Genomic DNA, 13,317 nt, shown 5'->3' with positions numbered 1-13,317 from the left:
GCGGGGAGAGGGGGCCAGTGAGTCACCCGCCGGGACAGGGCCCTGACTCTCCTCTTGCTCCCGCTGCCCTGGAACAGGCGGAGCTGGGCAGCTGTCAAACCGGGGGGGGGAAGGGCGGCCCGCCCCTTGCTTCTAGACACATGGCACATGGGCAGGGGGCAGGGCGGGAATCTACGCACATGAAGCCAGAACCCCCTCCCAGCTGGGCGCACGGCCAGGAGCTGTACGCCGCCTCTTGCTCCCTCTTATCCCAAGTCCGGATCCTGCTGCCGCTTGCATCCCGCTGCCCGTGGGACCCAGGGATTTCTCTCTCGGCCAAGAGATCCAGGCAGAGCCTGGCCCAGCCCCTCTCCCCGGGCGTGGGGGGCAGCCGCGTGTCCATGCCCAGGCATGCACAGCCGGGGTCAGAATGGCCAGGGCCATGGTAATTTTCCAAGCCGTGGCGTGACTGAACGACGTAAGCCCCGCAGCGGCCGGAGCCTCGGGACAGTCACGGTGCCACGTGGCTGTCGCGCAACGTGGCACCATCCTGGGCATGCCTCTGGCAGCTGGAACCAGCAACGCTTCCCCCGGGCCAAGAGAATCCTCCTGGCCTGCCTCCCCCCCATCAAAGCTTCTACGCTCGGTAGGATCTGGCTTAAAGAGCCAGGTTCACACCAGGGTAACTCCAGCCTGGATTCCTGCAGCCTGCTCTGGATCCCTCCTGGGGAATTTAGACCGAACACGTCTTGGAAGCATTCTGGAGCCAAGGAGCGAGCCACTTCCAAACAATCTCTAGACTCCTCCACGCATCACGGGGCTAATGGAGCGTCCGGGGAGAACGACGAGAAAACGGGGAACATAAATCGGACAGAGATGGAAAGCTGGAAAATGGGGCTCTGATGCAGCCACCAGCCAAGAGCCCGGGAGCTTTGGCACTGACTTGCCTGGGAACGGCCCCCCAGACAGGGCTGGGAGTGGGAATAGTTACTTAGGCAACGTCTAGACTGTCGACAGAGGGGTGCAAATCAAGCACAAGGAAATTGCTAATGAAGCAGGGATTTAAATATCCCACGCTTCATTAGCATAAACATGGTCACCACGTTTTTTCAAAATGGAGGTTTTTTTCGAAAAAAACTGGCTGTCTAGACGTGGATCTGTTGAAAATAAAACTCTTTTCGACAGATCCTGTATTCCTCAAAAAACGAGCGGCGAGGAGTCCTGTGGCACCTTAGAGACTAACCGAAGTGTCGGAGCATAAGCTTTCGTGGGCAAAGACCCACTTGGTCAGATGCGTGTCACAGGACTCCTCGCCGCTTTTGCAGATTCAGACTAACACGGCGACCCCACTGATACTTCAAAAACTGAGGTTTACAGGATCTGTGGACAAAGGCTTTATTTTCGACAGATCCGTGTCTAGACTGCCTTTTGTTTTTTAAACTCCATTTTGAAAAAAGCAGCGGCCATGTTTACGCTAATGAAGCACTGGGTATTTAAATCCCTGCTTCATTAGCAATGTCCACGTAGTCTTAGTGGTGGGGTTGGTGGAGGATGGATTCGTTGGCCGACCCAGCCCCATCTTTGCCTCCAACGTGGGAACTGAAACACTTGAAAATAGCCCCGGTCGAACCCTCAAACCACAGAAATCTCACCTGCGCGGGCGGGGGCTGGGTTCAGGCCAGTTCATCGAGGGATTCCTGAAACTGTGAAGCAACCTGGGCTAGGTTTGTGGTTTTGCAAAGTCCTCACGCAGAAGGGAGGGGGAAGAGCAGCAACTCGCCGAGGGGGGAAACGTGCTGGTTTCCTTTGAGATCGGAGTTTGATTGAATTCCAAACTGGAAGGAGCCGGCGATAACGTTTGCCCGGGACAGACACCGAAAGGAGCTGTGGTCTCCCGCCTCACCCCGGCCTCTCCAGGGAGCCACTGAAATGGAACATGGAGCGGTTCTTGCCCGGGCTGGGCTTTGCACAAGCACAATCTACTCGGTGAGATTTTGCCAAACCACAAATGCCCCTTTTTGTGCGCTGGCCGGGATCAGGGGAAACCAAGCCCTCTGCGCCCGGGAGAGCCCAGTCCGGGGAGACCGGGCGCTGAAGTGGCCCTGGATGTGGTTTGCAAAAATCAAAACCTACTTGATGAGGTTTGGTAAACAGCAAACCGCTGCTGCTGGGCCCACCGCTGCCCCACGGCACAAAGCCAGCGTGCCGAGCGGGGCCAGTCACTGCATGGGGCTCAGCGCCCGCCCACCCCTGCCCGACCTGAAGTTTCTTTCTGTGCTGACCCGCACCCCCCCATCACTCTTCCCCAGGGCGGAAGCGAAGGGAAGCAGCAACACCAGCTGGGAAGGGACACGTCCCAGCCCCCGAGTCCCAGCTTTGCCACGGACGCCAGCAAATCCCTCTTGGTGCCTCAGTTTCTCCAGCTCCATTTATTCTGAGGGTAATAATGTGCCCCCATTTCACCAGGCTGGAAAAGGAGGGTGCTGGGGCGTGCCACGAGGGATGGCGATGGAACGTGCTGTAGACGTTCTATAGCACCGTACCACGTCGGGGGCAACTGGAAATGTTTCCTTCTTGGAAACAGGTAGCATAGAAATCGGATCCTCCTGCTCCAAGCGTACATGGCTGGAAGTTAATCTCCATTAGTTGTTTGCAATATAGGACCTATGACACACACAGCTGGGCCATCCCAAGCCATCTCGTAATGGGCAGTTGTGCAGACTTGTTAGCCGGTTAATTACAATATGCTTAGTATTTAAAGGGTCATGGTTGGAAGGAGAGAAGAAAAAACTCAGTAGAGGGGATGGCAGCAACACAACATCTGAGCTCACTAATAGGGCTGTCAAATTATTAAAACAATTGATTTTGATTAATAGTGAGATTAAAACATAAATTGGGATTAATAGTGAGAGTAAAAAGCTAATAGGAATAATTTGCAGCTTTAATTGCTCTGAATAATAGAGTACCTTTTATTTAAATATTTCTGGATATTTTCTACGTTTTCAAATATATGGATTTCAATGAGAGCACAGATTGCAAGGTGCAGCGTGCTCATTGCATATTATTTTTCATGACAAATACTTGCACCGCACGAGAGATAACCCAACAAAATAATATTATTCAGTTCATCTCACACGACTACAGCAGTGAAACATCTTTATTGTGAAAGTTCAACTTGCAAACGATTTTTTTACATAACTGCTCTCAAAACCAAAACAGTGCAAAGTTTTAGACTCTACAAGTCCACTCAGTCCTACTTCTTGCTCAGCCAATCACCGAGACAAACAAGTTTATTTAAATTTATGGGAGATGCAGCTCCCAATTGGTTTCTTATTTGCAATGTCACCTGAAAGTGAGAACAAGCAAGGTTCACATGGCACTGGTGCTGCAAGGTACTTGTGTGTCAGAGATACTAACCATGCATATGCCCCTTCGCAGTTCACTCACCATTCCAGACGACACACCTCCATGCTGGCTTTGGGTCAATAACTATTCAAGGTGGAGCAGACTGACACATGCTGGTTTGCACCACTGGCATCAGGCGCCCCCAGCAGAAAGTTGATTTTCTTTCTTGGTGGTGGGGTTCTGTGGTTTCCGCATAGGAGTGTTGCTCCTTCAAGACATCTGAAGCGTGCGGCGCGCCGTGGCCTGCCCGGATCTCGGAAAGCCCTTCACATCCTTGCGCCTGGGGTCGAGGGCCATAGCCGGCTGTAGAAATCAGACCTGCAGGGGAGCGAAACACATGGTTTGGAGCAGCATCCCAGACGGCTGCCACATGGCGTGCATGGCAGACGGGGGGTGAAACCACAGAGCAGAAGACGTGCTGGGCCGCTTTCCTGAGCCCAGAACCCCGTGCCGCATGTGGCGAAGCTGCTCCAGGACCTGAGCCTCCCCTCTTGGCTGCTCGGGGCCTTGTTTCCTGCCTCGCTCCTTTCCTGCTTCCACCGCTGCTGGGCTGGGAGAGCATCTGCGGCTGCACCTTGTCTGCTCGGCAGCGCCGCTGGCCCAGTCCGAAGCGGAATTCCTTGGGCCTGGGGCGCTGCCGGGTCTGTGCTGGCCGACACCCGTGCAAGAAAGGCCCAAACAAAGGAATCGTGGGGTTTACTGGCCTGTCTTCTGCCGGGCATCCCACAGTGCCCGACGGGAAAGGTCCCCGGTGCACTCTGCTCTGCAGGGACACCGGGGAGCGTGCGGGACCCCTGAGGCTGCCCGGCTCTGGTTTGGCAGCAGCCACCTGTGCGTCCTGCAATGGGCACCGGGAGCGGCACCCTGTCCCGGACGCATGGCGTGGCTGCGGCACGTGGAACACGCATCCGCCGATGCCCAGCGCCCTGGGTAGACAAACCTCAGCCCCAGCGGAGGGCAGCAGACTTTGCGCTCAGCAGTGCTTGCTTGGAAGACACGTGCGGATTGCCTGATAGCCAGGCAAAGCCGTAGGACAGTCACTCAGCTGGGTACCGCCGGCTGAGCGAGGCATGGAGAGCAAGTGGTCATTAATGTGACAATGTGCTTAGGTCTGATACAACACCCCCAGGGGAAACTCCTCAGGTCAAAACCTGGATAGAGGGGAGTGACGGTGAGTCGGGGTTCCTCCGATCCTGCAGCCCCGTAGCAGCAAGAACAGGCTCTGCCAGCCAGTAGAACAGGGGGGTTTATTGCATCCCCAGGATACAGCCCAGCACAGACATGACGGCTGCGTCTAGACTGGCAAGTTTTTCCGCAAAATCATCTGCTTTTGCGGAAACACTTGTCAGCTGTCTACTCTGGCCGCTTGAATTTCCGCAAGAACACTGGCGATCTCATGTAAGATTGTCCGTGTTATTGTGGAAATACTATGCTGCTCCCGTTCGGGCAAAAGCCCTCTGGCACAAATCATTTGCGCAAGAGGGCCAGTGTAGACAGCACAGTGCTGTTTTGTGGAAAACCCCCCGATGGCGAAAATGGCAATCGGGGCTTTTTTGTGCAAAACTGCGTCTAGATTGGCACAGACGCTTTTCCGCAAAAAGTGCCAATCTAGACGCTCTGTTCCAAAAATGCTTTTAACAGAAAAACTTTTCCGTTAAAAGCATTTCCGGAAAATCCTGCCAGTGTAGACGTAGCCGATGTGTCTACAGGAGTCTGGCCAGGACCCCTCAGCCCCCTTGAGATGGGTCCCTGGGCCCCTAGATTCCAGCCCCTCCTTAGTCTGTTTCCTTCGTGGTTCCAGCCCCAGACTCCTCGCTCCCAGACCCTGCCCCCAAACCAGGTGTTCGTCTCCGCCTCCCTCCCTTTGTCTCTCCCCTGGGGACAGAGCCTTGTTATCAGGTGTCTGGGCCAATCCCCATGTGGGTGAGTCAGTGGGAATCTCACAGCCCAGCGCAGGGGGACCCCAGGTTACAGAGCAGACACCCCCCCCCCCCACGGCATAAGGGGAGAGCAGAAGAATTCAGGGAATCAAAACCTCAGACCAAAGCTTGCTCACTTCACTGGAACAAACCCCAGAAAGGGACTCGGCACACAGCCCTGTCAGGGCTCCAAGCTGGTACGAGCATCCAAGCGGCCAGACGGGGTCAGACCAAAGGTCCCTCCAGCCCAGTGTCTGGCTGCCCACCGTGGCCAGTGCCAGGTGCCCCAGAGGGAGGGAACGCAACAGGGAATCCTCACGTGATCCCTCCTGTCACCCACTGCCAGACAAACAGAGGCCAGGGACCCCATTCCTACCCGTCCTGCCTAACAGCCCTTAATAGCCCTAAGCCCAGGAACCTATCTAGCTCTGTTTGAACCCTGTTACAGTCCTGGCCTTCACCACATCCTCTGGCAGGGAGTTCCCCAGGTTGGCTGTGCTCTGCGTGACAAAGCCCTGGCCAGGTTGATTTAGTTGGAATTGGTCCTGCCTAGAGCAGGGGGCTGGACTTGACCTTCTGAGGTCTCTTCCAGCTCTATGGTTCTAGGATTCTATAAGAAAAAAACTTTCTTTGGTTTGTTTTAAACCTGCTGCCTATTCATTTCCTGTGGTGCCCCTAGCTGTAAGGGACAGTCTGAGGCAATGGAAAAGGCCCACTTGTGTGACTGCTTGGCCTCTGGTGCAGCGTGTGAGAGCAGGCGCTACCGCGTGAGTGCGCCGATGGCCCTGTGTGGCGGAGGCCGTGCGAGCCCGCACAGGCAGGCGTCCGTGCCCCACGGCGCTGACAGACACAGACAGCAGGTGCGAGCAGCCAGCCGGCAGGGGCACAGCCCCATGGGGACATGAGCATCCGCCTGCCTGCGGGTGGGGCTGTCAGCTGCTCACACGAGAGGGCAAGAGGAGACTTTCCCCGGCACCAGTGCATCCTGGGAAGGTCAAATACGAGTTGCGGGGCCAACGCCTCGAGGCGGCCCAGCTGACACCTCAGTCCCCGGAGGCGGGCAGGTAGGAGGCTGGTTTTTCAGATGGGGAACCAGAGGCCGGAAGAGACTAAGTGACTCACAGCAAAGCGGTTAGCAAGGCTGTGGCAGCGTCAGGCACAGACCAAGGAGTCCTAGCACCCGCTGCTCTAACCACTAGCCCCTACTGCAGTGCGAGGGCAGGAGGAAATCCCAGCTCCCGGCTGAACACTGCTGCGGTGTGGATGCATCCCAGAGCAGAGCCCAGACCCCAGCAGAGACGAGAGCTAGCGACAGAGCCCCGAGGGTTGGATCTACCGCTGGGCAGTCCCTTCTCTTCCCTCCCTCCCTCCCTCCTTCCCTCCCTCCCAGGAAGTGGTGGGTCAATTGCACCCATGCATTGAATTGCGGGGGGGGGGGGGGAGTTTGCCATCCATCTGGCACTGGGGCTGCCCCCCTGCAATCTGGAAGGAGCCCAAACAATTCCAAACAGCATCTGCAAAGCCCCCCCGCTGCCACCCTCCAGGAGCAAACCGCTGGGCGGGGAACGTCCCTTCATCTTCTGTAGCGAGCGTCAGGCTGTGCGGGGCATTGGCAACACATCAGAAGCGCAGCCCGTCACTTACAGGAAAACCAGAGAGGGCAGAACTATGGCTACGGAGGAAGGTTAAAACACCTCGTTACAGGAACCAATTGTTCATCTGACATCAAAATAATGGGATTTATGTCTGTGCGGGCGGGAGCCAAGTTAGCGCCGCGCCGTGTGCCCAAGTGGCGCTGCCGGATTTCACTTTGCATACCGCTTGGGCACGATCCTGAAGCCTTCATACACTTAGGGCTCCATTCCCCCGCCCCTGAGTCCGGCCTTTGGCCCTGGCGCCGCAGAGCTCGTCCGCAGCAGTGTGCTGGGAGCCAGAGAGCCAAGTGTCGGCTCCCGGGTGGAGGAATTTGCTGGGGTGTGAGTAAGGCACCTCGGCCGCTGTCCTTTGTGTTGGGATCCAGGGAGCACAACGGAGAAAAGAACATCCGAGCGGCCAGGCGGGGTCAGACCCAGGGTCCCTCCAGCCCACGGTCCTGTCGGCCGCCAGCAGCCAGGGCCCCCGAGGGAGGGGACAGACCCAGGACTCACAGTGACCTCCTGCCGCCCTCTCCCACCCCACGGCCGGAGCGTGTGGAGAGCCGGGCTCAGGCGGGCCAGGTGGGTCACTGCACCCCGGGCTGTGCAGAGGGTGCGGAGGGGGACAGCGGTAGCAAGGCCCCAAGCTCAGAGCACCCCAAACATCTGTGTAAATAGGAGAACGGGGCTGGGTGGGGCACTGCCAAGCACGAGGGAGCAGCCCCCAGACGTCTCCCCAGTGGGGCCGAACGCCGCAGGCAGCGGTTCCCGGCTGACTCCAGACCCCACGAGCCAAGCAGGCTCCCTACTGCTCTGTGGGGAGCCTCCCGCAGGGAGGCCACCTGGCTGGGGGCCCTGGGTTGTCCCCTTCTGGGGTGGCTGGCCAGGGAAATGTGTCAGTGCCCGTGGCCGGCGGTCCCGTTGGATCCTCCTGAGCAAGCTGTGCCCAGTAGCAGGGGGCACACCAATAACCGCCGCCCGTCTGCCTCCTCCCCCCTCAGCTCTGCTCCCCTGGGCTGTGCCCGGTAGCAGGGGGCACGCCGAGAACCTCCGCCCGTCTGCCTCCTCCCCCCTCAGCTCTGCTCCCCTGGGCTGTGCCCGGTAGCAGGGGACACGCCGAGAACCGCCGCCCGTCTGCCTCCTCCCCCCTCAGCTCTGCTCCCCCCGGGCTGTGCCCGGTAGCAGGGGACACGCCGATAACCGCCGCCCGTCTGCCTCCTCCCCCCTCAGCTCTGCTCCCCTGGGCTGTGCCCAGTAGCAGGGGGCACACCAATAACCGCCGCCCGTCTGCCTCCTCCCCCCTCAGCTCTGCTCCCCTGGGCTGTGCCCGGTAGCAGGGGGCACGCCGAGAACCTCCGCCCGTCTGCCTCCTCCCCCCTCAGCTCTGCTCCCCTGGGCTGTGCCCGGTAGCAGGGGACACGCCGAGAACCGCCGCCCGTCTGCCTCCTCCCCCCTCAGCTCTGCTCCCCCCGGGCTGTGCCCGGTAGCAGGGGACACGCCGATAACCGCCGCCCGTCTGCCTCCTCCCCCCTCAGCTCTGCTCCCCCGGGCTGTGCCCGGTAGCAGGGGGCACGCCGATAACCGCCGCCCGTCTGCCTCCTCCCCCCTCAGCTCTGCTCCCCCGGGCTGTGCCCGGTAGCAGGGGGCATGCCAATAACCGCCGCCCGTCTGCCTCCTCCCCCCTCAGCTCTGCTCCCCGGGGCTGTGCCCGGTAGCAGGGGACACGCCGATAACCGCCGCCCGTCTGCCTCCTCCCCCCTCAGCTCTGCTCCCCTGGGCTGTGCCCGGTAGCAGGGGGCACGCCGATAACCGCCGCCCGTCTGCCTCCTCCCCCCTCAGCTCTGCTCCCCCGGGCTGTGCCCGGTAGCAGGGGGCACGCCGATAACCGCCGCCCGTCTGCCTCCTCCCCCCTCAGCTCTGCTCCCCCGGGCTGTGCCCGGTAGCAGGGGGCACGCCGATAACCGCCGCCCGTCTGCCTCCTCCCCCCTCAGCTCTGCTCCCCGGGGCTGTGCCCGGTAGCAGGGGACACGCCGATAACCACCGCCCGTCTGCCTCCTCTCCCCTCAGCTCTGCTCCCCTGGGCTGTGCCCGGTAGCAGGGGGCACGCCGATAACCACCGCCCGTCTGCCTCCTCTCCCCTCAGCTCTGCTCCCCTGGGCTGTGCCCGGTAGCAGGGGACACGCCAAGAACCGCCGCCCGTCTGCCTCCTCCCCCCTCAGCTCTGCTCCCCTGGGCTGTGCCCGGTAGCAGGGGACACGCCGATAACCGCCGCCCGTCTGCCTCCTCCCCCCTCAGCTCTGCTCCCCTGGGCTGTGCCCGGTAGCAGGGGACACGCCGAGAACCGCCGCCCGTCTGCCTCCTCCCCCCTCAGCTCTGCTCCCCCGGGCTGTGCCCGGTAGCAGGGGACACGCCGAGAACCACCGCCCGTCTGCCTCCTCCCCCCTCAGCTCTGCTCCCCTGGGCTGTGCCCGGTAGCAGGGGACACGCCGAGAACCGCCGCCCGTCTGCCTCCTCTCCCCTCAGCTCTGCTCCCCCTGGGCTGTGCCCGGTAGCAGGGGACACGCCGATAACCGCCGCCCGTCTGCCTCCTCCCCCCTCAGCTCTGCTCCCCTGGGCTGTGCCCGGTAGCAGGGGACACGCCGAGAACCGCCGCCCGTCTGCCTCCTCCCCCCTCAGCTCTGCTCCCCCGGGCTGTGCCCGCGCCCCCGGCACGGCCCCAAACCGGCAGCCGCGAAGTCGGAGCCAATCGCTCCGGCATCTCCTCATTGGGAACCGCCCCGCCTGCGACCGGGCCCCTCTCCGACCCCCCCGCACGGGGTAACCAACGCCAGGTCAGGCCCGGAGCGGAGGCGACCCAACGCGCCTGGCGGGGAGAGCGCGACTGACCGGGCTGCCCAGACCGTCTGCCCCGCTCGGCGCCAGTGGGGAGAGGGGTTGCGGGGGAGGGGGACGTCCGGGCGGTCGGTGGGAGCCTGGCCTGCGTGAGCGCCCAAGGGGAAGAGCAGCTTTGTGGGCGCGCTGGGAGACGTGGCTCATTGCAGCCCCCCCCCCAGCGGGCCGTGCTAAACGAAAAGGCCTGCGGGGTGATTTATTGCTGGCACCTGGCTCCAGGCCCTGGAAGCGCCGGTTTCCATGGCTAGCCTGGAGCCTGGCCACAGCAAGCCACACCCGCGCCCGGCCCGGGGGAGCATTTCCTGCCGCCCTCCTGGAGCTGGCAAAGGGCCCCTTTTCGGGGGGTCCCCGCCCCCAGAGGCTGCGGAGAAGCTGGGCATCGCCCGCCCAGTGGGTCTCACTTTTACGCTCGGCGCAATGCCATGGGGGGGCAGGAATGGAGCCAACGGAGGCGGGCCGCCCGCACGCCCTCCAGCCGTGGGAAGCGTGAGGCAGCGAGAGCGGGAATCCAGCCCCTCGGCAGGGGGCCTGGCACCGGCTCAGCCTCCTCCAGACACCCTAGCCGGGTCGGCCGGGACGAGGGGCAGGCAGCCGGGCCAGCGGGCGGGGAGGGGAAGAGCGAGAAGGGTTTTCCTCGGGCCGAGGGGGCGACGGGGCCGACACCAGCTCTTTCCGGCTGCTCTGAAGCCACAGGCCTGGCTGGACGGGGGCTGCCGTGACCCTGCCGTTTGGCTCGTAGGCCCTTGGCGGGTGGCTGCCGGGGGGGAGGAGCGGGAAGGGGGCAGGCAGCAGCTCAGGAGGGGGCACGCCACCAGCAAGGCGAGCCCGTAGGACAGGCCTTTCAGAACCGGCCCCAGCCCTCCATTACCAGGGGTCAGTTCTGGGGCCGCTGCAGCCTCATAAACTGGGCACAAAGGATCACGGCATGGCCTAGAAAACGGGGTTGCATGCCTGCCCCCCCAGATCGGCTGGGCTGCGTGCCCCCCCCACACAGATCGGCTGGGCTGCATGCCCCCCCCACACAGATCGGCTGGGCTGCGTGCCCTCCCCCCCACACAGATCGGCTGGGCTGCGTGCCCTCCCCCCCACACAGATCGGCTGGGCTGCGTGCCCCCCCCACACAGATCGGCTGGGCTGCGTGCCCTCCCCCCCCACAGATCGGCTGGGCTGCGTGCCCTCCCCCACACAGATCGGCTGGGCTGCGTGCCCCCCCCACACAGATCGGCTGGGCTGCGTGCCCTCCCCCCCCACAGATCGGCTGGGCTGCGTGCCCCCCCCACACAGATCGGCTGGGCTGCGTGCCCCCCCCTCAGATCGGCTGGGCTGCGTGCCCTCCCCCCCACACAGATCGGCTGGGCTGCGTGCCCCCCCCCCCACACAGATCGGCTGGGCTGCGTGCCCTCCCCCCCACAGATCGGCTGGGCTGCGTGCCCTCCCCCCCACAGATCGGCTGGGCTGCGTGCCCTCCCCCCCACACAGATCGGCTGGGCTGCGTGCCCTCCCCCCCACACAGATCGGCTGGGCTGCGTGCCCTCCCCCCACACAGATCGGCTGGGCTGCGTGCCCTCCCCCCACACAGATCGGCTGGGCTGCGTGCCCTCCCCCCCCACACAGATCGGCTGGGCTGCGTGCCCTCCCCCCACACAGATCGGCTGGGCTGCCTGCCCCCCCCCACAGATCGGCTGGGCTGCGTGCCCTCCCCCCTACACAGATCGGCTGGGCTGCGTGCCCTCCCCCCCACACAGATCGGCTGGGCTGCCTGCCCCCCCCCATACAGATCGGCTGGGCTGCGTGCCCTCCCCCCCACACAGATCGGCTGGGCTGCGTGCCCCCCCCCACACAGATCGGCTGGGCTGCGTGCCCTCCCCCCCACACAGATCGGCTGGGCTGCGTGCCCCCCCCCCCCACAGATCGGCTGGGCTGCGTGCCCTCCCCCCCACACAGATCGGCTGGGCTGCGTGCCCCCCCCCATACAGATCGGCTGGGCTGCGTGCCCTCCCCCCCACACAGATCGGCTGGGCTGCGTGCCCTCCCCCCACACAGATCGGCTGGGCTGCGTGCCCTCCCCCCCACACAGATCGGCTGGGCTGCGTGCCCCCCCCACACAGATCGGCTGGGCTGCGTGCCCTCCCCACACACAGATCGGCTGGGCTGCGTGCCCTCCCCCCCACACAGATCGGCTGGGCTGCGTGCCCTCCCCCCACACAGATCGGCTGGGCTGTGTGCCCCCCCCCCCCACACAGATCGGCTGGGCTGCGTGCCCCCCCCCCCACACAGATCGGCTGGGCTGCGTGCCCTCCCCCCCCCACAGATCGGCTGGGCTGCGTGCCCTCCCCCCCACACAGATCGGCTGGGCTGCGTGCCCCCTCCGGGCATTTCCATGGCTCTTAGTGTCAGGCACATAAGGGGCCGGGCTCACCTCTGGGAGCCGCTCTGCTTGGGGGCCGTGCCCTCCTGAGCCCCCTGGAGCTCACAGGCCCTTGGGGCTCCTGGGGCTTCCTCCTCATGCTCCGCTTTGGGCCCTTCCTCTGCTGCCTGCGCGTGGCCCCATCTGAGCCACTGGGCCCCGGACCCCCCTCCTTCTCAGTCACCTGGCTGAGCATCAGCTGAACTGGCTGGGCGGGGGGGGGGGGGGCAGCCGTGCCAGGGCTGCCCCCAGCCAAGAGGAGCGGCGCTGACTGACTCACCGTGACTCAGGGCAGGGCCCTGGCTGCAGCAAGCGGGTAAATCATCTCTCAGCCGTCGCTTCATGGAGCTGCGCGAGGGGGTGTCTCCTTAATGGGATTATGGCACCAATGAGCTCATAGGAGAGCGGAGTGGCTTTTACCACCGGCGTGGCGCCCATTGTCACTGGGGTGGTGGTGAGGGGCCGCAGGCTGGGGGCCGAATGGAGCCCAGACACGATGCTTCTGAGAGCGAGGCTGACGGGAGCACAGGGCCTGCCACGACTCCAGCACCCCCGGGAGCACCGCCAGGCCTGTCTACGCCACGTCCGGGAGCACGGGGCTCAGCAAGACCCCAGCACCCCCGGGAGCACCGCCAGGCCTGTCTACGCCGCGTCCGGGAGCACAGGGCTCAGCAAGACCCCAGCACCCCCGGGAGCACCGCCAGGCCTGTCTACGCCGCGTCCGGGAGCACAGGGCTCAGCAAGACCCCAGCACCTCCGGGAGCACCGCCTGGCCTGTCTACGCCGCGTCCGGGAGCACAGGGCTCAGCAAGACCCCAGCACCCCCGGGAGCACCGCCGGGCCTGTCTACGCCGCGTCCGGGAGCACAGGGATCAGCAAGACCCCAGCACCCCCGGGAGCACCGCCGGGCCTGTCTACGCCGCGTCCGGGAGCACGGGGCTCAGCAAGACCCCAGCACCCCCGGGAGCACCGCCGGGCCTGTCTACACCGCATCCGGGAGCACAGGGCTCAGCAAGACCCCAGCACCCCCGGGAGTACCGCCGGGCCTGTCTACGCCGCGTCCGGGAGCACGGGGCTCAGC

The 13,317-nt window shown here is 63.4% G+C and overlaps 1 long non-coding RNA gene across 5 annotated transcripts in view; it reads right to left on the bottom strand.

Annotated features, from left to right (window-relative positions):
- Window positions 1–2,607: 2,607 nt before the first annotated feature.
- LOC142830822 (uncharacterized) overlaps window positions 2,608–13,317 on the bottom strand; it is a 74,275-nt gene continuing 63,565 nt past the window's right edge. For all 5 annotated transcript variants that reach the window (XR_012906340.1, XR_012906336.1, XR_012906335.1 and 2 more), the window contains one exon: window positions 2,608–3,702. This is a non-coding gene — a long non-coding RNA (uncharacterized LOC142830822). The remainder of the gene's footprint in view (window positions 3,703–13,317) is intronic.

Source organism: Pelodiscus sinensis, chromosome 10 (assembly GCF_049634645.1).
Source record: "Pelodiscus sinensis isolate JC-2024 chromosome 10, ASM4963464v1, whole genome shotgun sequence".
NCBI lineage: Eukaryota > Metazoa > Chordata > Testudines > Trionychidae > Pelodiscus > Pelodiscus sinensis.
This window is presented reverse-complemented; position numbering and strand designations above follow the sequence as displayed.